The following is a 26,521-nucleotide window of genomic DNA, read 5'->3' on the forward strand; positions in this document are numbered from 1 at the left end:
CCGCCCTAACCCCCTTTTCTTGGTTTTCCTCCGCTCTAACCCCGCTTTTCTTGGTTTTCCGCCGCTCTACCATCGCTTTTCTAGGTTTTCCTCCGCTCTAACCCCGCTTTTCTTGGTTTTCCTCCGCTCTAACCCAGCTTTTCTTGGTTTTTCTCCACTCTAACCATGCTTTTCTTGGATTTCCGCTGCTCTAACTTCGCTTTCCTTGGTTTTCTTCCGCTCTAACCCCGCTTTTCTTGGTTTTCTTCTTTTCTAACCTCGCTTTTCTTGGTTTTCCTCTGCTCTAACCCCGCTTTTCCTGGTTTTAGTCCACTCTAACCACGCTTTTCATAGTTTCATAGTTTCATAATTTCGTGCGGGTTGGAAGGGACTTTAGAGATCATCGAGTCCGGCCCCCGGAATTCGAGCCTCTGTGTAGCAGAGCGGCATTTCTACCACTTGCGCCACAGGGGGGATTCGAACTCTGGGCCCCAGTGTTGCATGGCGGCATCTTTAACCACTGCGCCACCGGGGCACACTTGGATTTCTGCTGCTCTAACCGCGCTTTTCTTTGTTTTCTTCCTCTCTAACTTCTTTTTATTGGTTTTCCTCCGCTCTAACCCCGATTATCTTGGTTTTCCTGCTCTCTAAACCCGCTTTTCTTGGTTTTCCTCCGTTCTAACTCTGCTTTTCTCGGTTTTCCTCCGCTCTAACCCCTCATTTCTTGGTTTTCATCCGCATGAACCTCTCTTTTCTTGGTTTTCCTCCCCTCTAACCCAGCTTTTCTTGGTTTTCCTCCGCTCTAACCCCGCTTTTCTTGGTTTTCCTTCGCTCTAACCTTGATTATATTGGTTTTCCGCCGCTCTACCATCGCTTTTCTTGGTTTTCCTACACTCTATCCCCGGTTTTCTTGGTTTTCATCCGCTCTAAGTTCACTTTTCTCGGTTTTCCTCCTCTCTAATCCCGCTTTTCTTGGTTTTCCTCCGCTCTAACCCCGCTTTTCTTGGTTTTCCTCCGCTCTAACCCTGCTTTTCTTGGTTTTCCTCTGCTCTAACCCAGCTTTTCTTGGTTTTTCTCCACTCTAACCATGCTTTTCTTGGATTTCCTCCGCTCTAACTTCGCTTTTCTTGGTTTTCCTCCGCTCTAACCCCGATTATCTTGGTTTTTCTCCACTGTAACCCAGCTTTTCTTGGTTTTTCTCCACTCTAACCATGCTTTTCTTGGATTTCTGCTGCTCTAACCGCGCTTTTCTTTGCTTTCTTCCTCTCTAACTTCTTTTTATTGGTTTTCCTTCGCTCTAACCCCGATTATCTTGGTTTTTCTCCGCTCTTATCCCACTTTTCTTGGTTTTCCTCCGCACTAACCCCGCTTTTCTTTGTTTTACAACGCACTAACCCCGCTTTTCTTGGTTTTCCTCCGCTGTAACTTCGCTTTTCTTGGTTTTTCTCCGCTCTAACTCCGTTTCTCTTGGTTTTCTTTCGCTCTAACCTTGATTATCTTGGCTTCCTCCACTCTAACCCCGCTTTTCTTGGTTTTCCTCCGCTGTAACTCCGCTTTTCTTGGTTTTTCTCCGCTCTAACCCCGTTTCTCTTGGTTTTCCTCCGCTCTAACCTTGATTATCTTGGCTTTCCTCCGCTCTAACCCCGCTTTTCTTGGTTTTCCTCCGCTCCAACCTCGCTATTCTGGGTTTTACTCCGCTCTAACTTCGCTTTTCTGGGTTTTCCTCCGCCCTAACCCCCTTTTCTTGGTTTTCCTCCGCTCTAACCCCGCTTTTCTTGGTTTTCCGCCGCTCCACCATCGCTTTTCTAGGTTTTCCTCCGTTCTAACCCCGCTTTTCTTGGTTTTCCTCCGCTCTAACCCAGCTTTTCTTGGTTTTTCTCCACTCTAACCATGCTTTTCTTGGATTTCCGCTGCTCTAACTTCGCTTTCCTTGGTTTTCTTCCGCTCTAACCCTGCTTTTCTTGGTTTTCCTCTTTTCTAACCTCGCTTTTCTTGGTTTTCCTCTGCTCTAACCCCGCTTTTCCTGGTTTTAGTCCACTCTAACCACGCTTTTCATAGTTTCATAGTTTCATAATTTCGTGCGGGTTGGAAGGGACTTTAGAGATCATCGAGTCCGGCCCCCGGGATTCGAGCCTCTGTGTAGCAGAGCGGCATTTCTACCACTTGCGCCACAGGGGGGATTCGAACTCCGGGCCCCAGTGTTGCATGGCGGCATCTTTAACCACTGCGCCACCGGGGCACACTTGGATTTCTGCTGCTCTAACCGCGCTTTTCTTTGTTTTCTTCCTCTCTAACTTCTTTTTATTGGTTTTCCTCCGCTCTAACCCCGATTATCTTGGTTTTCCTGCTCTCTAACCCCGCTTTTCTTGGTTTTCTTCCGTTCTAACTCTGCTTTTCTTGGTTTTCCTCCGCTCTAACCCCTCATTTCTTGGTTTTCATCCGCATGAACCTCTCTTTTCTTGGTTTTCCTCCGCTCTAACCCAGCTTTTCTTGGTTTTCCTCCGCTCTAAGCCCGCTTTTCTTGGTTTTCCTTCGCTCTAACCTTGATTATATTGGTTTTCCGCCGCTCTACCATCGCTTTTCTTGGTTCTCCTACACTCTATCCCCGGTTTTCTTGGTTTTCCTGTGCTCTAAGTTCACTTTTCTCGGTTTTCCTCCTCTCTAATCCCGCTTTTCTTGGTTTTCCTCCGCTCTAACCCCGCTTTTCTTGGTTTTCCTCCGCTCTAACCCTGCTTTTCTTGGTTTTCCTCTGCTCTAACCCAGCTTTTCTTGGTTTTTCTCCACTCTAACCATGCTTTTCTTGGATTTCCTCCGCTCTAACTTCGCTTTTCTTGGTTTTCCTCCGCTCTAACCCCGATTATCTTGGTTTTTCTCCACTGTAACCCAGCTTTTCTTGGTTTTTCTCCACTCTAACCATGCTTTTCTTGGATTTCTGCTGCTCTAACCGCGCTTTTCTTTGCTTTCTTCCTCTCTAACTTCTTTTTATTGGTTTTCCTTCGCTCTAACCCCGATTATCTTGGTTTTTCTCCGCTCTTATCCCACTTTTCTTGGTTTTCCTCCGCACTAACCCCGCTTTTCTTTGTTTTACAACGCACTAACCCCGCTTTTCTTGGTTTTCCTCCGCTGTAACTTCGCTTTTCTTGGTTTTTCTCCGCTCTAACTCCGTTTCTCTTGGTTTTCTTCCGCTCTAACCTTGATTATCTTGGCTTTCCTCCACTCTAACCCCGCTTTTCTTGGTTTTCCTCCGCTGTAACTTCGCTTTTCTTGGTTTTTCTCCGCTCTAACCCCGTTTCTCTTGGTTTTCCTCCGCTCTAACCTTGATTATCTTGGCTTTCCTCCGCTCTAACCCCGCTTTTCTTGGTTTTCCTCCGCTCCAACCTCGCTATTCTGGGTTTTACTCCGCTCTAACTTCGCTTTTCTGGGTTTTCCTCCGCCCTAACCCCCTTTTCTTGGTTTTCCTCCGCTCTAACCCCGCTTTTCTTGGTTTTCCGCCGCTCCACCATCGCTTTTCTAGGTTTTCCTCCGCTCTAACCCCGCTTTTCTTGGTTTTCCTCCGCTCTAACCCAGCTTTTCTTGGTTTTTCTCCACTCTAACCATGCTTTTCTTGGATTTCCGCTGCTCTAACTTCGATTTCCTTGGTTTTCTTCCACTCTAACCCTGCTTTTCTTGGTTTTCCTCTTTTCTAACCTCGCTTTTCTTGGTTTTCCTCTGCTCTAACCCCGCTTTTCCTGGTTTTAGTCCACTCTAACCACGCTTTTCATAGTTTCATAGTTTCATAATTTCGTGCGGGTTGGAAGGGACTTTAGAGATCATCGAGTCCGGCCCCCGGGATTCGAGCCTCTGTGTAGCAGAGCGGCATTTCTACCACTTGCGCCACAGGGGGGATTCGAACTCCGGGCCCCAGTGTTGCATGGCGGCATCTTTAACCACTGTGCCACCGGGGCACACTTGGATTTCTGCTGCTCTAACCGCGCTTTTCTTTGTTTTCTTCCTCTCTAACTTCTTTTTATTGGTTTTCCTCCGCTCTAACCCCGATTATCTTGGTTTTCCTGCTCTCTAACCCCGCTTTTCTTGGTTTTCTTCCGTTCTAACTCTGCTTTTCTTGGTTTTCCTCCGCTCTAACCCCTCATTTCTTGGTTTTCATCCGCATGAACCTCTCTTTTCTTGGTTTTCCTCCGCTCTAACCCAGCTTTTCTTGGTTTTCCTCCGCTCTAACCCCGCTTTTCTTGGTTTTCCTTCGCTCTAACCTTGATTATATTGGTTTTCCGCCGCTCTACCATCGCTTTTCTTGGTTCTCCTACACTCTATCCCCGGTTTTCTTGGTTTTCCTTTGCTCTTAGTTCACTTTTCTCGGTTTTCCTCCTCTCTAATCCCGCTTTTCTTGGTTTTCCTCCGCTCTACCATCGCTTTTCTTGGTTTTCCTCCGCTCTAACCCTGCTTTTCTTGGTTTTCCTCTGCTCTAACCCAGCTTTTCTTGGTTTTTCTCCACTCTAACCATGCTTTTCTTGGATTTCCTCCGCTCTAACTTCGCTTTTCTTGGTTTTCCTCCGCTCTAACCCCGCTTTTCTTGGTTTTCCTCCGCTCTAACCCTGCTTTTCTTGGTTTTCCTCTGCTCTAACCCAGCTTTTCTTGGTTTTTCTCCACTCTAACCATGCTTTTCTTGGATTTCCTCCGCTCTAACTTCGCTTTTCTTGGTTTTCCTCCGCTCTAACCCCGATTATCTTGGTTTTTCTCCACTGTAACCCAGCTTTTCTTGGTTTTTCTCCACTCTAACCATGCTTTTCTTGGATTTCTGCTGCTCTAACCGCGCTTTACTTTGCTTTCTTCCTCTCTAACTTCTTTTTATTGGTTTTCCTTCGCTCTAACCCCGATTATCTTGGTTTTTCTCCGCTCTTATCCCACTTTTCTTGGTTTTCCTCCGCACTAACCCCGCTTTTCTTTGTTTTACAACGCACTAACCCCGCTTTTCTTGGTTTTCCTCCGCTGTAACTTCGCTTTTCTTGGTTTTTCTCCGCTCTAACTCCGTTTCTCTTGGTTTTCTTTCGCTCTAACCTTGATTATCTTGGCTTTCCTCCACTCTAACCCCGCTTTTCTTGGTTTTCCTCCGCTGTAACTTCGCTTTTCTTGGTTTTTCTCCGCTCTAACCCCGTTTCTCTTGGTTTTCCTCCGCTCTAACCTTGATTATCTTGGCTTTCCTCCGCTTTAACCCCGCTTTTCTTGGTTTTCCTCCGCTCCAACCTCGCTATTCTGGGTTTTACTCCGCTCTAACTTCGCTTTTCTGGGTTTTCCTCCGCCCTAACCCCCTTTTCTTGGTTTTCCTTCGCTCTAACCCCGCTTTTCTTGGTTTTCCGCCGCTCTACCATCGCTTTTCTAGGTTTTCCTCCGCTCTAACCCCGCTTTTCTTGGTTTTCCTCCGCTCTAACCCAGCTTTTCTTGGTTTTTCTCCACTCTAACCATGCTTTTCTTGGATTTCCGCTGCTCTAACTTCGCTTTCCTTGGTTTTCTTCCGCTCTAACCCCGCTTTTCTTGGTTTTCCTCTTTTCTAACCTCGCTTTTCTTGGTTTTCCTCTGCTCTAACCCCGCTTTTCCTGGTTTTAGTCCACTCTAACCACGCTTTTCATAGTTTCATAGTTTCATAATTTCGTGCGGGTTGGAAGGGACTTTAGAGATCATCGAGTCCGGCTCCCGGAATTCGAGCCTCTGTGTAGCAGAGCGGCATTTCTACCACTTGCGCCACAGGGGGGATTCGAACTCCGGGCCCCAGTGTTGCATGGCGGCATCTTTAACCACTGCGCCACCGGGGCACACTTGGATTTCTGCTGCTCTAACCGCGCTTTTCTTTGTTTTCTTCCTCTCTAACTTCTTTTTATTGGTTTTCCTCCGCTCTAACCCCGATTATCTTGGTTTTCCTGCTCTCTAAACCCGCTTTTCTTGGTTTTCCTCCGTTCTAACTCTGCTTTTCTCGGTTTTCCTCCGCTCTAACCCCTCATTTCTTGGTTTTCATCCGCATGAACCTCTCTTTTCTTGGTTTTCCTCCCCTCTAACCCAGCTTTTCTTGGTTTTCCTCCGCTCTAACCCCGCTTTTCTTGGTTTTCCTTCGCTCTAACCTTGATTATATTGGTTTTCCGCCGCTCTACCATCGCTTTTCTTGGTTTTCCTACACTCTATCCCCGGTTTTCTTGGTTTTCATCCGCTCTAAGTTCACTTTTCTCGGTTTTCCTCCTCTCTAATCCCGCTTTTCTTGGTTTTCCTCCGCTCTAACCCCGCTTTTCTTGGTTTTCCTCCGCTCTAACCCTGCTTTTCTTGGTTTTCCTCTGCTCTAACCCAGCTTTTCTTGGTTTTTCTCCACTCTAACCATGCTTTTCTTGGATTTCCTCCGCTCTAACTTCGCTTTTCTTGGTTTTCCTCCGCTCTAACCCCGATTATCTTGGTTTTTCTCCACTGTAACCCAGCTTTTCTTGGTTTTTCTCCACTCTAACCATGCTTTTCTTGGATTTCTGCTGCTCTAACCGCGCTTTTCTTTGCTTTCTTCCTCTCTAACTTCTTTTTATTGGTTTTCCTTCGCTCTAACCCCGATTATCTTGGTTTTTCTCCGCTCTTATCCCACTTTTCTTGGTTTTCCTCCGCACTAACCCCGCTTTTCTTTGTTTTACAACGCACTAACCCCGCTTTTCTTGGTTTTCCTCCGCTGTAACTTCGCTTTTCTTGGTTTTTCTCCGCTCTAACTCCGTTTCTCTTGGTTTTCTTCCGCTCTAACCTTGATTATCTTGGCTTCCTCCACTCTAACCCCGCTTTTCTTGGTTTTCCTCCGCTGTAACTCCGCTTTTCTTGGTTTTTCTCCGCTCTAACCCCGTTTCTCTTGGTTTTCCTCCGCTCTAACCTTGATTATCTTGGCTTTCCTCCGCTCTAACCCCGCTTTTCTTGGTTTTCCTCCGCTCCAACCTCGCTATTCTGGGTTTTACTCCGCTCTAACTTCGCTTTTCTGGGTTTTCCTCCGCCCTAACCCCCTTTTCTTGGTTTTCCTCCGCTCTAACCCCGCTTTTCTTGGTTTTCCGCCGCTCCACCATCGCTTTTCTAGGTTTTCCTCCGTTCTAACCCCGCTTTTCTTGGTTTTCCTCCGCTCTAACCCAGCTTTTCTTGGTTTTTCTCCACTCTAACCATGCTTTTCTTGGATTTCCGCTGCTCTAACTTCGCTTTCCTTGGTTTTCTTCCGCTCTAACCCTGCTTTTCTTGGTTTTCCTCTTTTCTAACCTCGCTTTTCTTGGTTTTCCTCTGCTCTAACCCCGCTTTTCCTGGTTTTAGTCCACTCTAACCACGCTTTTCATAGTTTCATAGTTTCATAATTTCGTGCGGGTTGGAAGGGACTTTAGAGATCATCGAGTCCGGCCCCCGGGATTCGAGCCTCTGTGTAGCAGAGCGGCATTTCTACCACTTGCGCCACAGGGGGGATTCGAACTCCGGGCCCCAGTGTTGCATGGCGGCATCTTTAACCACTGCGCCACCGGGGCACACTTGGATTTCTGCTGCTCTAACCGCGCTTTTCTTTGTTTTCTTCCTCTCTAACTTCTTTTTATTGGTTTTCCTCCGCTCTAACCCCGATTATCTTGGTTTTCCTGCTCTCTAACCCCGCTTTTCTTGGTTTTCTTCCGTTCTAACTCTGCTTTTCTTGGTTTTCCTCCGCTCTAACCCCTCATTTCTTGGTTTTCATCCGCATGAACCTCTCTTTTCTTGGTTTTCCTCCGCTCTAACCCAGCTTTTCTTGGTTTTCCTCCGCTCTAAGCCCGCTTTTCTTGGTTTTCCTTCGCTCTAACCTTGATTATATTGGTTTTCCGCCGCTCTACCATCGCTTTTCTTGGTTCTCCTACACTCTATCCCCGGTTTTCTTGGTTTTCCTTTGCTCTAAGTTCACTTTTCTCGGTTTTCCTCCTCTCTAATCCCGCTTTTCTTGGTTTTCCTCCGCTCTAACCCCGCTTTTCTTGGTTTTCCTCCGCTCTAACCCTGCTTTTCTTGGTTTTCCTCTGCTCTAACCCAGCTTTTCTTGGTTTTTCTCCACTCTAACCATGCTTTTCTTGGATTTCCTCCACTCTAACTTCGCTTTTCTTGGTTTTCCTCCGCTCTAACCCCGATTATCTTGGTTTTTCTCCACTGTAACCCAGCTTTTCTTGGTTTTTCTCCACTCTAACCATGCTTTTCTTGGATTTCTGCTGCTCTAACCGCGCTTTTCTTTGCTTTCTTCCTCTCTAACTTCTTTTTATTGGTTTTCCTTCGCTCTAACCCCGATTATCTTGGTTTTTCTCCGCTCTTATCCCACTTTTCTTGGTTTTCCTCCGCACTAACCCCGCTTTTCTTTGTTTTACAACGCACTAACCCCGCTTTTCTTGGTTTTCCTCCGCTGTAACTTCGCTTTTCTTGGTTTTTCTCCGCTCTAACTCCGTTTCTCTTGGTTTTCTTCCGCTCTAACCTTGATTATCTTGGCTTTCCTCCACTCTAACCCCGCTTTTCTTGGTTTTCCTCTGCTGTAACTTCGCTTTTCTTGGTTTTTCTCCGCTCTAACCCCGTTTCTCTTGGTTTTCCTCCGCTCTAACCTTGATTATCTTGGCTTTCCTCCGCTCTAACCCCGCTTTTCTTGGTTTTCCTCCGCTCCAACCTCGCTATTCTGGGTTTTACTCCGCTCTAACTTCGCTTTTCTGGGTTTTCCTCCGCCCTAACCCCCTTTTCTTGGTTTTCCTCCGCTCTAACCCCGCTTTTCTTGGTTTTCCGCCGCTCCACCATCGCTTTTCTAGGTTTTCCTCCGCTCTAACCCCGCTTTTCTTGGTTTTCCTCCGCTCTAACCCAGCTTTTCTTGGTTTTTCTCCACTCTAACCATGCTTTTCTTGGATTTCCGCTGCTCTAACTTCGATTTCCTTGGTTTTCTTCCACTCTAACCCTGCTTTTCTTGGTTTTCCTCTTTTCTAACCTCGCTTTTCTTGGTTTTCCTCTGCTCTAACCCCGCTTTTCCTGGTTTTAGTCCACTCTAACCACGCTTTTCATAGTTTCATAGTTTCATAATTTCGTGCGGGTTGGAAGGGACTTTAGAGATCATCGAGTCCGGCCCCCGAGATTCGAGCCTCTGTGTAGCAGAGCGGCATTTCTACCACTTGCGCCACAGGGGGGATTCGAACTCCGGGCCCCAGTGTTGCATGGCGGCATCTTTAACCACTGTGCCACCGGGGCACACTTGGATTTCTGCTGCTCTAACCGCGCTTTTCTTTGTTTTCTTCCTCTCTAACTTCTTTTTATTGGTTTTCCTCCGCTCTAACCCCGATTATCTTGGTTTTCCTGCTCTCTAACCCCGCTTTTCTTGGTTTTCTTCAGTTCTAACTCTGCTTTTCTTGGTTTTCCTCCGCTCTAACCCCTCATTTCTTGGTTTTCATCCGCATGAACCTCTCTTTTCTTGGTTTTCCTCCGCTCTAACCCAGCTTTTCTTGGTTTTCCTCCGCTCTAACCCCGCTTTTCTTGGTTTTCCTTCGCTCTAACCTTGATTATATTGGTTTTCCGCCGCTCTACCATCGCTTTTCTTGGTTCTCCTACACTCTATCCCTGGTTTTCTTGGTTTTCCTTTGCTCTTAGTTCACTTTTCTCGGTTTTCCTCCTCTCTAATCCCGCTTTTCTTGGTTTTCCTCCGCTCTACCATCGCTTTTCTTGGTTTTCCTCCGCTCTAACCCTGCTTTTCTTGGTTTTCCTCTGCTCTAACCCAGCTTTTCTTGGTTTTTCTCCACTCTAACCATGCTTTTCTTGGATTTCATCCGCTCTAACTTCGCTTTTCTTGGTTTTCCTCCGCTCTAACCCCGCTTTTCTTGGTTTTCCTCCGCTCTAACCCTGCTTTTCTTGGTTTTCCTCTGCTCTAACCCAGCTTTTCTTGGTTTTTCTCCACTCTAACCATGCTTTTCTTGGATTTCCTCCGCTCTAACTTCGCTTTTCTTGGTTTTCCTCCGCTCTAACCCCGATTATCTTGGTTTTTCTCCACTGTAACCCAGCTTTTCTTGGTTTTTCTCCACTCTAACCATGCTTTTCTTGGATTTCTGCTGCTCTAACCGCGCTTTACTTTGCTTTCTTCCTCTCTAACTTCTTTTTATTGGTTTTCCTTCGCTCTAACCCCGATTATCTTGGTTTTTCTCCGCTCTTATCCCACTTTTCTTGGTTTTCCTCCGCACTAACCCCGCTTTTCTTTGTTTTACAACGCACTAACCCCGCTTTTCTTGGTTTTCCTCCGCTGTAACTTCGCTTTTCTTGGTTTTTCTCCGCTCTAACTCCGTTTCTCTTGGTTTTCTTTCGCTCTAACCTTGATTATCTTGGCTTTCCTCCACTCTAACCCCGCTTTTCTTGGTTTTCCTCCGCTGTAACTTCGCTTTTCTTGGTTTTTCTCCGCTCTAACCCCGTTTCTCTTGGTTTTCCTCCGCTCTAACCTTGATTATCTTGGCTTTCCTCCGCTTTAACCCCGCTTTTCTTGGTTTTCCTCCGCTCCAACCTCGCTATTCTGGGTTTTACTCCGCTCTAACTTCGCTTTTCTGGGTTTTCCTCCGCCCTAACCCCCTTTTCTTGGTTTTCCTTCGCTCTAACCCCGCTTTTCTTGGTTTTCCGCCGCTCTACCATCGCTTTTCTAGGTTTTCCTCCGCTCTAACCCCGCTTTTCTTGGTTTTCCTCCGCTCTAACCCAGCTTTTCTTGGTTTTTCTCCACTCTAACCATGCTTTTCTTGGATTTCCGCTGCTCTAACTTCGCTTTCCTTGGTTTTCTTCCGCTCTAACCCCGCTTTTCTTGGTTTTCCTCTTTTCTAACCTCGCTTTTCTTGGTTTTCCTCTGCTCTAACCCCGCTTTTCCTGGTTTTAGTCCACTCTAACCACGCTTTTCATAGTTTCATAGTTTCATAATTTCGTGCGGGTTGGAAGGGACTTTAGAGATCATCGAGTCCGGCTCCCGGAATTCGAGCCTCTGTGTAGCAGAGCGGCATTTCTACCACTTGCGCCACAGGGGGGATTCGAACTCCGGGCCCCAGTGTTGCATGGCGGCATCTTTAACCACTGCGCCACCGGGGCACACTTGGATTTCTGCTGCTCTAACCGCGCTTTTCTTTGTTTTCTTCCTCTCTAACTTCTTTTTATTGGTTTTCCTCCGCTCTAACCCCGATTATCTTGGTTTTCCTGCTCTCTAAACCCGCTTTTCTTGGTTTTCCTCCGTTCTAACTCTGCTTTTCTCGGTTTTCCTCCGCTCTAACCCCTCATTTCTTGGTTTTCATCTGCATGAACCTCTCTTTTCTTGGTTTTCCTCCCCTCTAACCCAGCTTTTCTTGGTTTTCCTCCGCTCTAACCCCGCTTTTCTTGGTTTTCCTTCGCTCTAACCTTGATTATATTGGTTTTCCGCCGCTCTACCATCGCTTTTCTTGGTTTTCCTACACTCTATCCCCGGTTTTCTTGGTTTTCATCCGCTCTAAGTTCACTTTTCTCGGTTTTCCTCCTCTCTAATCCCGCTTTTCTTGGTTTTCCTCCGCTCTAACCCCGCTTTTCTTGGTTTTCCTCCGCTCTAACCCTGCTTTTCTTGGTTTTCCTCTGCTCTAACCCAGCTTTTCTTGGTTTTTCTCCACTCTAACCATGCTTTTCTTGGATTTCCTCCGCTCTAACTTCGCTTTTCTTGGTTTTCCTCCGCTCTAACCCCGATTATCTTGGTTTTTCTCCACTGTAACCCAGCTTTTCTTGGTTTTTCTCCACTCTAACCATGCTTTTCTTGGATTTCTGCTGCTCTAACCGCGCTTTACTTTGCTTTCTTCCTCTCTAACTTCTTTTTATTGGTTTTCCTTCGCTCTAACCCCGATTATCTTGGTTTTTCTCCGCTCTTATCCCACTTTTCTTGGTTTTCCTCCGCACTAACCCCGCTTTTCTTTGTTTTACAACGCACTAACCCCGCTTTTCTTGGTTTTCCTCCGCTGTAACTTCGCTTTTCTTGGTTTTTCTCCGCTCTAACTCCGTTTCTCTTGGTTTTCTTTCGCTCTAACCTTGATTATCTTGGCTTTCCTCCACTCTAACCCCGCTTTTCTTGGTTTTCCTCCGCTGTAACTTCGCTTTTCTTGGTTTTTCTCCGCTCTAACCCCGTTTCTCTTGGTTTTCCTCCGCTCTAACCTTGATTATCTTGGCTTTCCTCCGCTTTAACCCCGCTTTTCTTGGTTTTCCTCCGCTCCAACCTCGCTATTCTGGGTTTTACTCCGCTCTAACTTCGCTTTTCTGGGTTTTCCTCCGCCCTAACCCCCTTTTCTTGGTTTTCCTTCGCTCTAACCCCGCTTTTCTTGGTTTTCCGCCGCTCTACCATCGCTTTTCTAGGTTTTCCTCCGCTCTAACCCCGCTTTTCTTGGTTTTCCTCCGCTCTAACCCAGCTTTTCTTGGTTTTTCTCCACTCTAACCATGCTTTTCTTGGATTTCCGCTGCTCTAACTTCGCTTTCCTTGGTTTTCTTCCGCTCTAACCCCGCTTTTCTTGGTTTTCCTCTTTTCTAACCTCGCTTTTCTTGGTTTTCCTCTGCTCTAACCCCGCTTTTCCTGGTTTTAGTCCACTCTAACCACGCTTTTCATAGTTTCATAGTTTCATAATTTCGTGCGGGTTGGAAGGGACTTTAGAGATCATCGAGTCCGGCTCCCGGAATTCGAGCCTCTGTGTAGCAGAGCGGCATTTCTACCACTTGCGCCACAGGGGGGATTCGAACTCCGGGCCCCAGTGTTGCATGGCGGCATCTTTAACCACTGCGCCACCGGGGCACACTTGGATTTCTGCTGCTCTAACCGCGCTTTTCTTTGTTTTCTTCCTCTCTAACTTCTTTTTATTGGTTTTCCTCCGCTCTAACCCCGATTATCTTGGTTTTCCTGCTCTCTAAACCCGCTTTTCTTGGTTTTCCTCCGTTCTAACTCTGCTTTTCTCGGTTTTCCTCCGCTCTAACCCCTCATTTCTTGGTTTTCATCTGCATGAACCTCTCTTTTCTTGGTTTTCCTCCCCTCTAACCCAGCTTTTCTTGGTTTTCCTCCGCTCTAACCCCGCTTTTCTTGGTTTTCCTTCGCTCTAACCTTGATTATATTGGTTTTCCGCCGCTCTACCATCGCTTTTCTTGGTTTTCCTACACTCTATCCCCGGTTTTCTTGGTTTTCATCCGCTCTAAGTTCACTTTTCTCGGTTTTCCTCCTCTCTAATCCCGCTTTTCTTGGTTTTCCTCCGCTCTAACCCCGCTTTTCTTGGTTTTCCTCCGCTCTAACCCTGCTTTTCTTGGTTTTCCTCTGCTCTAACCCAGCTTTTCTTGGTTTTTCTCCACTCTAACCATGCTTTTCTTGGATTTCCTCCGCTCTAACTTCGCTTTTCTTGGTTTTCCTCCGCTCTAACCCCGATTATCTTGGTTTTTCTCCACTGTAACCCAGCTTTTCTTGGTTTTTCTCCACTCTAACCATGCTTTTCTTGGATTTCTGCTGCTCTAACCGCGCTTTTCTTTGCTTTCTTCCTCTCTAACTTCTTTTTATTGGTTTTCCTTCGCTCTAACCCCGATTATCTTGGTTTTTCTCCGCTCTTATCCCACTTTTCTTGGTTTTCCTCCGCACTAACCCCGCTTTTCTTTGTTTTACAACGCACTAACCCCGCTTTTCTTGGTTTTCCTCCGCTGTAACTTCGCTTTTCTTGGTTTTTCTCCGCTCTAACTCCGTTTCTCTTGGTTTTCTTTCGCTCTAACCTTGATTATCTTGGCTTTCCTCCACTCTAACCCCGCTTTTCTTGGTTTTCCTCCGCTGTAACTTCGCTTTTCTTGGTTTTTCTCCGCTCTAACCCCGTTTCTCTTGGTTTTCCTCCGCTCTAACCTTGATTATCTTGGCTTTCCTCCGCTTTAACCCCGCTTATCTTCGTTTTCCTCCGCTCCAACCTCGCTATTCTGGGTTTTACTCCGCTCTAACTTCGCTTTTCTGGGTTTTCCTCCGCCCTAACCCCCTTTTCTTTGTTTTCCTCCGCTCTAACCCCGCTTTTCTTGGTTTTCCGCCGCTCTACCATCGCTTTTCTTGGTTTTCCTCCGCTCTAACCCCGCTTTTCTTGGTTTTCCTCCGCTCTAACCCAGCTTTTCTTGGTTTTTCTCAACTCTAACCATGCTTTTCTTGGATTTCCGCTGCTCTAACTTCGCTTTCCTTGGTTTTCTCCCGCTCTAACCCCGCTTTTCTTGGTTTTCCTCCTTTCTAACCAAGCTTTTCTTGGTTTTCCTCTGCTCTAACCCCGCTTTTCCTGGTTTTAGTCCACTCTAACCACGCTTTTCATAGTTTCATAGTTTCATAATTTCGTGCGGGTTGGAAGGGACTTTAGAGATCATCGAGTCCGGCCCCCGGGATTCGAGCCTCTGTGTAGCAGAGCGGCATTTCTACCACTTGCGCCACAGGGGGGATTCGAACTCCGGGCCCCAGTGTTGCATGGCGGCATCTTTAACCACTGCGCCACCGGGGCACACTTGGATTTCTGCTGCTCTAACCGCGCTTTTCTTTGTTTTCTTCCTCTCTAACTTCTTTTTATTGGTTTTCCTCCGCTCTAACCCCGATTATCTTGGTTTTCCTGCTCTCTAAACCCGCTTTTCTTGGTTTTCCTCCGTTCTAACTCTGCTTTTCTCGGTTTTCCTCCGCTCTAACCCCTCATTTCTTGGTTTTCATCTGCATGAACCTCTCTTTTCTTGGTTTTCCTCCCCTCTAACCCAGCTTTTCTTGGTTTTCCTCCGCTCTAACCCCGCTTTTCTTGGTTTTCCTTCGCTCTAACCTTGATTATATTGGTTTTCCGCCGCTCTACCATCGCTTTTCTTGGTTTTCCTACACTCTATCCCCGGTTTTCTTGGTTTTCATCCGCTCTAAGTTCACTTTTCTCGGTTTTCCTCCTCTCTAATCCCGCTTTTCTTGGTTTTCCTCCGCTCTAACCCCGCTTTTCTTGGTTTTCCTCCGCTCTAACCCTGCTTTTCTTGGTTTTCCTCTGCTCTAACCCAGCTTTTCTTGGTTTTTCTCCACTCTAACCATGCTTTTCTTGGATTTCCTCCGCTCTAACTTCGCTTTTCTTGGTTTTCCTCCGCTCTAACCCCGATTATCTTGGTTTTTCTCCACTGTAACCCAGCTTTTCTTGGTTTTTCTCCACTCTAACCATGCTTTTCTTGGATTTCTGCTGCTCTAACCGCGCTTTTCTTTGCTTTCTTCCTCTCTAACTTCTTTTTATTGGTTTTCCTTCGCTCTAACCCCGATTATCTTGGTTTTTCTCCGCTCTTATCCCACTTTTCTTGGTTTTCCTCCGCACTAACCCCGCTTTTCTTTGTTTTACAACGCACTAACCCCGCTTTTCTTGGTTTTCCTCCGCTGTAACTTCGCTTTTCTTGGTTTTTCTCCGCTCTAACTCCGTTTCTCTTGGTTTTCTTTCGCTCTAACCTTGATTATCTTGGCTTTCCTCCACTCTAACCCCGCTTTTCTTGGTTTTCCTCCGCTGTAACTTCGCTTTTCTTGGTTTTTCTCCGCTCTAACCCCGTTTCTCTTGGTTTTCCTCCGCTCTAACCTTGATTATCTTGGCTTTCCTCCGCTTTAACCCCGCTTTTCTTGGTTTTCCTCCGCTCCAACCTCGCTATTCTGGGTTTTACTCCGCTCTAACTTCGCTTTTCTGGGTTTTCCTCCGCCCTAACCCCCTTTTCTTGGTTTTCCTCCGCTCTAACCCCGCTTTTCTTGGTTTTCCGCCGCTCTACCATCGCTTTTCTAGGTTTTCCTCCGCTCTAACCCCGCTTTTCTTGGTTTTCCTCCGCTCTAACCCAGCTTTTCTTGGTTTTTCTCCACTCTAACCATGCTTTTCTTGGATTTCCGCTGCTCTAACTTCGCTTTCCTTGGTTTTCTTCCGCTCTAACCCCGCTTTTCTTGGTTTTCCTCTTTTCTAACCTCGCTTTTCTTGGTTTTCCTCTGCTCTAACCCCGCTTTTCCTGGTTTTAGTCCACTCTAACCACGCTTTTCATAGTTTCATAGTTTCATAATTTCGTGCGGGTTTGAAGGGACTTTAGAGATCATCGAGTCCGGCCCCCGGAATTCGAGCCTCTGTGTAGCAGAGCGGCATTTCTACCACTTGCGCCACAGGGGGGATTCGAACTCCGGGCCCCAGTGTTGCATGGCGGCATCTTTAACCACTGCGCCACCGGGGCACACTTGGATTTCTGCTGCTCTAACCGCGCTTTTCTTTGTTTTCTTCCTCTCTAACTTCTTTTTATTGGTTTTCCTCCGCTCTAACCCCGATTATCTTGGTTTTCCTGCTCTCTAACCCCGCTTTTCTTGGTTTTCTTCCGTTCTAACTCTGCTTTTCTCGGTTTTCCTCCGCTCTAACCCCTCATTTCTTTGTTTTCATCCGCATGAACCTCTCTTTTCTTGGTTTTCCTCCGCTCTAACCCAGCTTTTCTTGGTTTTCCTCCGCTCTAACCCCGCTTTTCTTGGTTTTCCTTCGCTCTAACCTTGATTATATTGGTTTTCCGCCGCTCTACCATCGCTTTTCTTGGTTTTCCTACACTCTATCCCCGGTTTTCTTGGTTTTCATCCGCTCTAAGTTCACTTTTCTCGGTTTTCCTCCTCTCTAATCCCGCTTTTCTTGGTTTTCCTCCGCTCTAACCCCGCTTTTCTTGGTTTTCCTCCGCTCTAACCCTGCTTTTCTTGGTTTTCCTCTGCTCTAACCCAGCTTTTCTTGGTTTTTCTCCACTCTAACCATGCTTTTCTTGGATTTCCTCCGCTCTAACTTCGCTTTTCTTGGTTTTCCTCCGCTCTAACCCCGATTATCTTGGTTTTTCTCCACTGTAACCCAGCTTTTCTTGGTTTTTCTCCACTCTAGCCATGCTTTTCTTGGATTTCTGCTGCTCTAACCGCGCTTTACTTTGCTTTCTTCCTCTCTAACTTCTTTTTATTGGTTTTCCTTCGCTCTAACCCCGATTATCTTGGTTTTTCTCCGCTCTTATCCCACTTTTCTTGGTTTTCCTCCGCACTAACCCCGCTTTTCTTTGTTTTACAACGCACTAACCCCGCTTTTCTTGGTTTTCCTCCGCTGTAACTTCGCTTTTCTTGGTTTTTCTCCGCTCTAACTCCGTTTCTCTTGGTTTTCTTTCGCTCTAACCTTGATTATCTTGGCTTTCCTCCACTCTAACCCCGCTTTTCTTGGTTTTCCTCCGCTGTAACTTCGCTTTTCTTGGTTTTTCTCCGCTCTAACCCCGTTTCTCTTGGTTTTCCTCCGCTCTAACCTTGATTATCTTGGCTTTCCTCCGCTTTAACCCCGCTTATCTTCGTTTTCCTCCGCTCCAACCTCGCTATTCTGGGTTTTACTCCGCTCTAACTTCGCTTTTCTGGGTTTTCCTCCGCCCTAACCCCCTTTTCTTTGTTTTCCTCCGCTCTAACCCCGCTTTTCTTGGTTTTCCGCCGCTCTACCATCGCTTTTCTTGGTTTTCCTCCGCTCTAACCCCGCTTTTCTTGGTTTTCCTCCGCTCTAACCCAGCTTTTCTTGGTTTTTCTCAACTCTAACCATGCTTTTCTTGGATTTCCGCTGCTCTAACTTCGCTTTCCTTGGTTTTCTCCCGCTCTAACCCCGCTTTTCTTGGTTTTCCTCCTTTCTAACCAAGCTTTTCTTGGTTTTCCTCTGCTCTAACCCCGCTTTTCCTGGTTTTAGTCCACTCTAACCACGCTTTTCATAGTTTCATAGTTTCATAATTTCGTGCGGGTTGGAAGGGACTTTAGAGATCATCGAGTCCGGCCCCCGGGATTCGAGCCTCTGTGTAGCAGAGCGGCATTTCTACCACTTGCGCCACAGGGGGGATTCGAACTCCGGGCCCCAGTGTTGCATGGTGGCATCTTTAACCACTGCGCCACCGGGGCACACTTGGATTTCTGCTGCTCTAACCGCGCTTTTCTTTGTTTTCTTCCTCTCTAACTTCTTTTTATTGGTTTTCCTCCGCTCTAACCCCGATTATCTTGGTTTTCCTGCTCTCTAAACCCGCTTTTCTTGGTTTTCTTCTGTTCTAACTCTGCTTTTCTTGGTTTTCCTCCGCTCTAACCCCTCATTTCTTGGTTTTCATCCGCATGAACCTCTCTTTTCTTGGTTTTCCTCCGCTCTAACCCAGCTTTTCATGGTTTTCCTCTGCTCTAACCCCGCTTTTCTTGGTTTTCCTTCGCTCTAACCTTGATTATATTTGTTTTCCGCCGCTCTACCATCGCTTTTCTTGGTTTTCCTACACTCTATCCCCGGTTTTCTTGGTTTTCCTCCGCTCTAACCCCGCTTTTCTTGGTTTTCCTCCGCTCTAACCCCGCTTTTCTTGGTTTTCCTCTACTCTAACCCAGCTTTTCTTGGTTTTTCTCCATTCTAACCATAGATTTCTTGGATTTCCGCTGCTCTAACTTCGCTTTACTTCGTTTTCCTCCGCTCTAACCCTGCTTTTCTTGGTTTTCCTCAGCACTTATTCCGCTTTTCTTGGTTTTACTACACTCTAACTTCGCTTTTCTTGGTTTTCCTCCGCTGTAACTTCGCTTTTCTTGGTTTTGCTCCACTCTAACCCCACTTTTCTTGCTTTTTGTCCAATCTAACCCAGCTTTTCTTGGTTTTTCTCCACTCTAACCATGCTTTTCTTGGATTTCTGCTGCTCTAGCCGCGCTTTTCTTTGCTTTCTTCCTCTCTAACTTCTTTTTATTGGTTTTCCTTCGCTCTAACCCCGATTATCTTGGTTTTTCTCCGCTCTTATCCCACTTTTCTTGGTTTTCCTCCGCACTAACCCCGCTTTTCTTTGTTTTACAACGCACTAACCCCGCTTTTCTTGGTTTTCCTCCGCTGTAACTTCGCTTTTCTTGGTTTTTCTCCGCTCTAACTCCGTTTCTCTTGGTTTTCTTTCGCTCTAACCTTGATTATCTTGGCTTTCCTCCACTCTAACCCCGCTTTTCTTGGTTTTCCTCCACTGTAACTTCGTTTTTCTTGGTTTTTCTCCGCTCTAAACCCGTTTCTCTTGGTTTTCCTCCGCTCTAACCTTGATTATCTTGACTTTCCTCCGCTCTAACCCCGCTTTTCTTGGTTTTCCTCCGCTCCAACCTCGCTATTCTGGGTTTTACTCCGCTCTAACTTCGCTTTTCTGGGTTTTCCTCCGCCGTAACCCCCTTTTCTTGGTTTTCCTTCGCTCTAACCCCGCTTTTCTTGGTTTTCCGCCGCTCTACCATCGCTTTTCTTGGTTTTCCTCCGCTCTAACCCCGCTTTTCTTGGTTTTCCTCCGCTCTAACCCCGCTTTTCTTGGTTTTCCTCCGCTCTAACCCAGCTTTTCTTGGTTTTTCTCCACTCTAACCATGCTTTTCTTGGATTTCCGCTGCTCTAACTTCGCTTTCCTTGGTTTTCTTCCGCTCTAACCCCGCTTTTCTTGGTTTTCCTCCTTTCTAACCTCGCTTTTCTTGGTTTTCCTCTGCTCTAACCCCGCTTTTCCTGGTTTTAGTCCACTCTAACCACGCTTTTCATAGTTTCATAATTTCGTGCGGGTTGGAAGGGACTTTAGAGATCATCGAGTCCGGCCCCCGGGATTCGAGCCTCTGTGTAGCAGAGCGGCACTTCTACCACTTGCGCCACAGGGGGGATTCGAACTCCGGGCCCCAGTGTTGCATGGCGGCATCTTTAACCACTGCGCCACCGGGGCACACTTGGATTTCTGCTGCTCTAACCGCGCTTTTCTTAGTTTTCTTCCTCTCTAACTTCTTTTTATTGGTTTTCCTCCGCTCTAACCCCGATTATCTTGGTTTTCCTGCTCTCTAAACCCGCTTTTCTTGGTTTTCCTCCGTTCTAACTCTCCTTTTCTTGGTTTTCCTCCGCTCTAACCCCTCATTTCTTGGTTTTCATCCGCATGAACCTCTCTTTTCTTGGTTTTCCTCCGCTCTAACCCAGCTTTTCTTGGTTTTCCTCCGCACTAACCCCGCTTTTCTTTGTTTTACACCGCACTAATCCCGCTTTTCTTGGTTTTCCTGCGCTGTAACTTCGCTTTTCTTGGTTTTTCTCCGCTCTAACCCCGTTTCTCTTGGTTTTATTCTGCTCTAACCTTGATTATCTTGGCTTTCCTCCACTCTAACCCCACTTTTCTTGGTTTTCCTCCTCTGTAACTTCGCTTTTCTTGGTTTTTCTCCGCTCTAACCCCGTTTCTCTTGGTTTTCCTCCGCTCTAACCTTGATTATCTTGGCTTTCCTCCGCTCTAACCCCGCTTTTCTTGGTTTTCCTCCGCTCCAACCTCGCTATTCTGGGTTTTACTCCGCTCTAACTTCGCTTTTCTTGGTTTTCCTCCGCCCTAACCCCCTTTTCTTGGTTTTCCTCCGCTCTAACCCCGCTTTTCTTGGTTTTCCGCCGCTCTACCATCGCTTTTCTTGGTTTTCCTCCGCTCTAACCCCGCTTTTCTTGGTTTTCCTCCGCTCTAACCCAGCTTTTCTTGGTTTTTCTCCACTCTAACCATGCTTTTCTTGGATTTCCGCTGCTCTAACTTCGCTTTCCTTGGTTTTCTCCCGCTCTAACCCCGCTTTTCTTGGTTTTCCTCCTTTCTAACCAAGCTTTTCTTGGTTTTCCTCTGCTCTAACCCCGCTTTTCCTGGTTTTAGTCCACTCTAACCACGCTTTTCATAGTTTCATAGTTTCATAATTTCGTGCGGGTTGGAAGGGACTTTAGAGATCATCGAGTCCGGCCCCCGGGATTCGAGCCTCTGTGTAGCAGAGCGGCATTTCTACCACTTGCGCCACAGGGGGGATTCGAACTCCGGGCCCCAGTGTTGCATGGCGGCATCTTTAACCACTGCGCCACCGGGGCACACTTGGATTTCTGCTGCTCTAACCGCGCTTTTCTTTGTTTTCTTCCTCTCTAACTTCTTTTTATTGGTTTTCCTCCGCTCTAACCCCGATTATCTTGGTTTTCCTGCTCTCTAACCCCGCTTTTCTTGGTTTTCTTCCGTTCTAACTCTGCTTTTCTTGGTTTTCCTCCGCTCTAACCCCTCATTTCTTGGTTTTCCTCTGCTCTAACCCAGCTTTTCTTGGTTTTTCTCCACTCTAACCATGCTTTTCTTGGATTTCCTCCGCTCTAACTTCGCTTTTCTTGGTTTTCCTCCGCTCTAACCCCGATTATCTTGGTTTTTCTCCACTGTAACCCAGCTTTTCTTGGTTTTTCTCCACTCTAACCATGCTTTTCTTGGATTTCTGCTGCTCTAACCGCGCTTTTCTTTGCTTTCTTCCTCTCTAACTTCTTTTTATTGGTTTTCCTTCGCTCTAACCCCGATTATCTTGGTTTTTCTCCGCTCTTATCCCACTTTTCTTGGTTTTCCTCCGCACTAACCCCGCTTTTCTTTGTTTTACAACGCACTAACCCCGCTTTTCTTGGTTTTCCTCCGCTGTAACTTCGCTTTTCTTGGTTTTTCTCCGCTCTAACTCCGTTTCTCTTGGTTTTCTTTCGCTCTAACCTTGATTATCTTGGCTTTCCTCCACTCTAACCCCGCTTTTCTTGGTTTTCCTCCGCTGTAACTTCGCTTTTCTTGGTTTTTCTCCGCTCTAACCCCGTTTCTCTTGGTTTTCCTCCGCTCTAACCTTGATTATCTTGGCTTTCCTCCGCTTTAACCCCGCTTTTCTTGGTTTTCCTCCGCTCCAACCTCGCTATTCTGGGTTTTACTCCGCTCTAACTTCGCTTTTCTGGGTTTTCCTCCGCCCTAACCCCCTTTTCTTGGTTTTCCTCCGCTCTAACCCCGCTTTTCTTGGTTTTCCGACGCTCTACCATCGCTTTTCTAGGTTTTCCTCCGCTCTAACCCCGCTTTTCTTGGTTTTCCTCCGCTCTAACCCAGCTTTTCTTGGTTTTTCTCCACTCTAACCATGCTTTTCTTGGATTTCCGCTGCTCTAACTTCGCTTTCCTTGGTTTTCTTCCGCTCTAACCCCGCTTTTCTTGGTTTTCCTCTTTTCTAACCTCGCTTTTCTTGGTTTTCCTCTGCTCTAACCCCGCTTTTCCTGGTTTTAGTCCACTCTAACCACGCTTTTCATAGTTTCATAGTTTCATAATTTCGTGCGGGTTTGAAGGGACTTTAGAGATCATCGAGTCCGGCCCCCGGAATTCGAGCCTCTGTGTAGCAGAGCGGCATTTCTACCACTTGCGCCACAGGGGGGATTCGAACTCCGGGCCCCAGTGTTGCATGGCGGCATCTTTAACCACTGCGCCACCGGGGCACACTTGGATTTCTGCTGCTCTAACCGCGCTTTTCTTTGTTTTCTTCCTCTCTAACTTCTTTTTATTGGTTTTCCTCCGCTCTAACCCCGATTATCTTGGTTTTCCTGCTCTCTAACCCCGCTTTTCTTGGTTTTCTTCCGTTCTAACTCTGCTTTTCTCGGTTTTCCTCCGCTCTAACCCCTCATTTCTTTGTTTTCATCCGCATGAACCTCTCTTTTCTTGGTTTTCCTCCGCTCTAACCCAGCTTTTCTTGGTTTTCCTCCGCTCTAACCCCGCTTTTCTTGGTTTTCCTTCGCTCTAACCTTGATTATATTGGTTTTCCGCCGCTCTACCATCGCTTTTCTTGGTTTTCCTACACTCTATCCCCGGTTTTCTTGGTTTTCCTTTGCTCTAAGTTCACTTTTCTCGGTTTTCCTCCTCTCTAATCCCGCTTTTCTTGGTTTTCCTCCGCTCTAACCCCGCTTTTCTTGGTTTTCCTCCGCTCTAACCCTGCTTTTCTTGGTTTTCCTCTGCTCTAACCCAGCTTTTCTTGGTTTTTCTCCACTCTAACCATGCTTTTCTTGGATTTCCTCCGCTCTAACTTCGCTTTTCTTGGTTTTCCTCCGCTCTAACCCCGATTATCTTGGTTTTTCTCCACTGTAACCCAGCTTTTCTTGGTTTTTCTCCACTCTAGCCATGCTTTTCTTGGATTTCTGCTGCTCTAACCGCGCTTTACTTTGCTTTCTTCCTCTCTAACTTCTTTTTATTGGTTTTCCTTCGCTCTAACCCCGATTATCTTGGTTTTTCTCCGCTCTTATCCCACTTTTCTTGGTTTTCCTCCGCACTAACCCCGCTTTTCTTTGTTTTACAACGCACTAACCCCGCTTTTCTTGGTTTTCCTCCGCTGTAACTTCGCTTTTCTTGGTTTTTCTCCGCTCTAACTCCGTTTCTCTTGGTTTTCTTTCGCTCTAACCTTGATTATCTTGGCTTTCCTCCACTCTAACCCCGCTTTTCTTGGTTTTCCTCCGCTGTAACTTCGCTTTTCTTGGTTTTTCTCCGCTCTAACCCCGTTTCTCTTGGTTTTCCTCCGCTCTAACCTTGATTATCTTGGCTTTCCTCCGCTTTAACCCCGCTTATCTTCGTTTTCCTCCACTCCAACCTCGCTATTCTGGGTTTTACTCCGCTCTAACTTCGCTTTTCTGGGTTTTCCTCCGCCCTAACCCCCTTTTCTTTGTTTTCCTCCGCTCTAACCCCGCTTTTCTTGGTTTTCCGCCGCTCTACCATCGCTTTTCTTGGTTTTCCTCCGCTCTAACCCCGCTTTTCTTGGTTTTCCTCCGCTCTAACCCAGCTTTTCTTGGTTTTTCTCAACTCTAACCATGCTTTTCTTGGATTTCCGCTGCTCTAACTTCGCTTTCCTTGGTTTTCTCCCGCTCTAACCCCGCTTTTCTTGGTTTTCCTCCTTTCTAACCAAGCTTTTCTTGGTTTTCCTCTGCTCTAACCCCGCTTTTCCTGGTTTTAGTCCACTCTAACCACGCTTTTCATAGTTTCATAGTTTCATAATTTCGTGCGGGTTGGAAGGGACTTTAGAGATCATCGAGTCCGGCCCCCGGGATTCGAGCCTCTGTGTAGCAGAGCGGCATTTCTACCACTTGCGCCACAGGGGGGATTCGAACTCCGGGCCCCAGTGTTGCATGGTGGCATCTTTAACCACTGCGCCACCGGGGCACACTTGGATTTCTGCTGCTCTAACCGCGCTTTTCTTTGTTTTCTTCCTCTCTAACTTCTTTTTATTGGTTTTCCTCCGCTCTAACCCCGATTATCTTGGTTTTCCTGCTCTCTAAACCCGCTTTTCTTGGTTTTCTTCTGTTCTAACTCTGCTTTTCTTGGTTTTCCTCCGCTCTAACCCCTCATTTCTTGGTTTTCATCCGCATGAACCTCTCTTTTCTTGGTTTTCCTCCGCTCTAACCCAGCTTTTCATGGTTTTCCTCTGCTCTAACCCCGCTTTTCTTGGTTTTCCTTCGCTCTAACCTTGATTATATTTGTTTTCCGCCGCTCTACCATCGCTTTTCTTGGTTTTCCTACACTCTATCCCCGGTTTTCTTGGTTTTCCTCCGCTCTAACCCCGCTTTTCTTGGTTTTCCTCCGCTCTAACCCCGCTTTTCTTGGTTTTCCTCTACTCTAACCCAGCTTTTCTTGGTTTTTCTCCATTCTAACCATAGATTTCTTGGATTTCCGCTGCTCTAACTTCGCTTTACTTCGTTTTCCTCCGCTCTAACCCTGCTTTTCTTGGTTTTCCTCAGCACTTATTCCGCTTTTCTTGGTTTTACTACACTCTAACTTCGCTTTTCTTGGTTTTCCTCCGCTGTAACTTCGCTTTTCTTGGTTTTGCTCCACTCTAACCCCACTTTTCTTGCTTTTTGTCCAATCTAACCCAGCTTTTCTTGGTTTTTCTCCACTCTAACCATGCTTTTCTTGGATTTCTGCTGCTCTAGCCGCGCTTTTCTTTGCTTTCTTCCTCTCTAACTTCTTTTTATTGGTTTTCCTTCGCTCTAACCCCGATTATCTTGGTTTTTCTCCGCTCTTATCCCACTTTTCTTGGTTTTCCTCCGCACTAACCCCGCTTTTCTTTGTTTTACAACGCACTAACCCCGCTTTTCTTGGTTTTCCTCCGCTGTAACTTCGCTTTTCTTGGTTTTTCTCCGCTCTAACTCCGTTTCTCTTGGTTTTCTTTCGCTCTAACCTTGATTATCTTGGCTTTCCTCCACTCTAACCCCGCTTTTCTTGGTTTTCCTCCACTGTAACTTCGTTTTTCTTGGTTTTTCTCCGCTCTAAACCCGTTTCTCTTGGTTTTCCTCCGCTCTAACCTTGATTATCTTGACTTTCCTCCGCTCTAACCCCGCTTTTCTTGGTTTTCCTCCGCTCCAACCTCGCTATTCTGGGTTTTACTCCGCTCTAACTTCGCTTTTCTGGGTTTTCCTCCGCCGTAACCCCCTTTTCTTGGTTTTCCTTCGCTCTAACCCCGCTTTTCTTGGTTTTCCGCCGCTCTACCATCGCTTTTCTTGGTTTTCCTCCGCTCTAACCCCGCTTTTCTTGGTTTTCCTCCGCTCTAACCCCGCTTTTCTTGGTTTTCCTCCGCTCTAACCCAGCTTTTCTTGGTTTTTCTCCACTCTAACCATGCTTTTCTTGGATTTCCGCTGCTCTAACTTCGCTTTCCTTGGTTTTCTTCCGCTCTAACCCCGCTTTTCTTGGTTTTCCTCCTTTCTAACCTCGCTTTTCTTGGTTTTCCTCTGCTCTAACCCCGCTTTTCCTGGTTTTAGTCCACTCTAACCACGCTTTTCATAGTTTCATAATTTCGTGCGGGTTGGAAGGGACTTTAGAGATCATCGAGTCCGGCCCCCGGGATTCGAGCCTCTGTGTAGCAGAGCGGCACTTCTACCACTTGCGCCACAGGGGGGATTCGAACTCCGGGCCCCAGTGTTGCATGGCGGCATCTTTAACCACTGCGCCACCGGGGCACACTTGGATTTCTGCTGCTCTAACCGCGCTTTTCTTAGTTTTCTTCCTCTCTAACTTCTTTTTATTGGTTTTCCTCCGCTCTAACCCCGATTATCTTGGTTTTCCTGCTCTCTAAACCCGCTTTTCTTGGTTTTCCTCCGTTCTAACTCTCCTTTTCTTGGTTTTCCTCCGCTCTAACCCCTCATTTCTTGGTTTTCATCCGCATGAACCTCTCTTTTCTTGGTTTTCCTCCGCTCTAACCCAGCTTTTCTTGGTTTTCCTCCGCACTAACCCCGCTTTTCTTTGTTTTACACCGCACTAATCCCGCTTTTCTTGGTTTTCCTGCGCTGTAACTTCGCTTTTCTTGGTTTTTCTCCGCTCTAACCCCGTTTCTCTTGGTTTTCTTCTGCTCTAACCTTGATTATCTTGGCTTTCCTCCACTCTAACCCCACTTTTCTTGGTTTTCCTCCTCTGTAACTTCGCTTTTCTTGGTTTTTCTCCGCTCTAACCCCGTTTCTCTTGGTTTTCCTCCGCTCTAACCTTGATTATCTTGGCTTTCCTCCGCTCTAACCCCGCTTTTCTTGGTTTTCCTCCGCTCCAACCTCGCTATTCTGGGTTTTACTCCGCTCTAACTTCGCTTTTCTTGGTTTTCCTCCGCCCTAACCCCCTTTTCTTGGTTTTCCTCCGCTCTAACCCCGCTTTTCTTGGTTTTCCGCCGCTCTACCATCGCTTTTCTTGGTTTTCCTCCGCTCTAACCCCGCTTTTCTTGGTTTTCCTCCGCTCTAACCCAGCTTTTCTTGGTTTTTCTCAACTCTAACCATGCTTTTCTTGGATTTCCGCT

Source organism: Coturnix japonica, chromosome 3 (assembly GCF_054131305.1).
Source record: "Coturnix japonica strain WE chromosome 3, WE-NBRP24, whole genome shotgun sequence".
In the NCBI taxonomy this organism is placed as follows: Eukaryota; Metazoa; Chordata; class Aves; order Galliformes; family Phasianidae; genus Coturnix; species Coturnix japonica.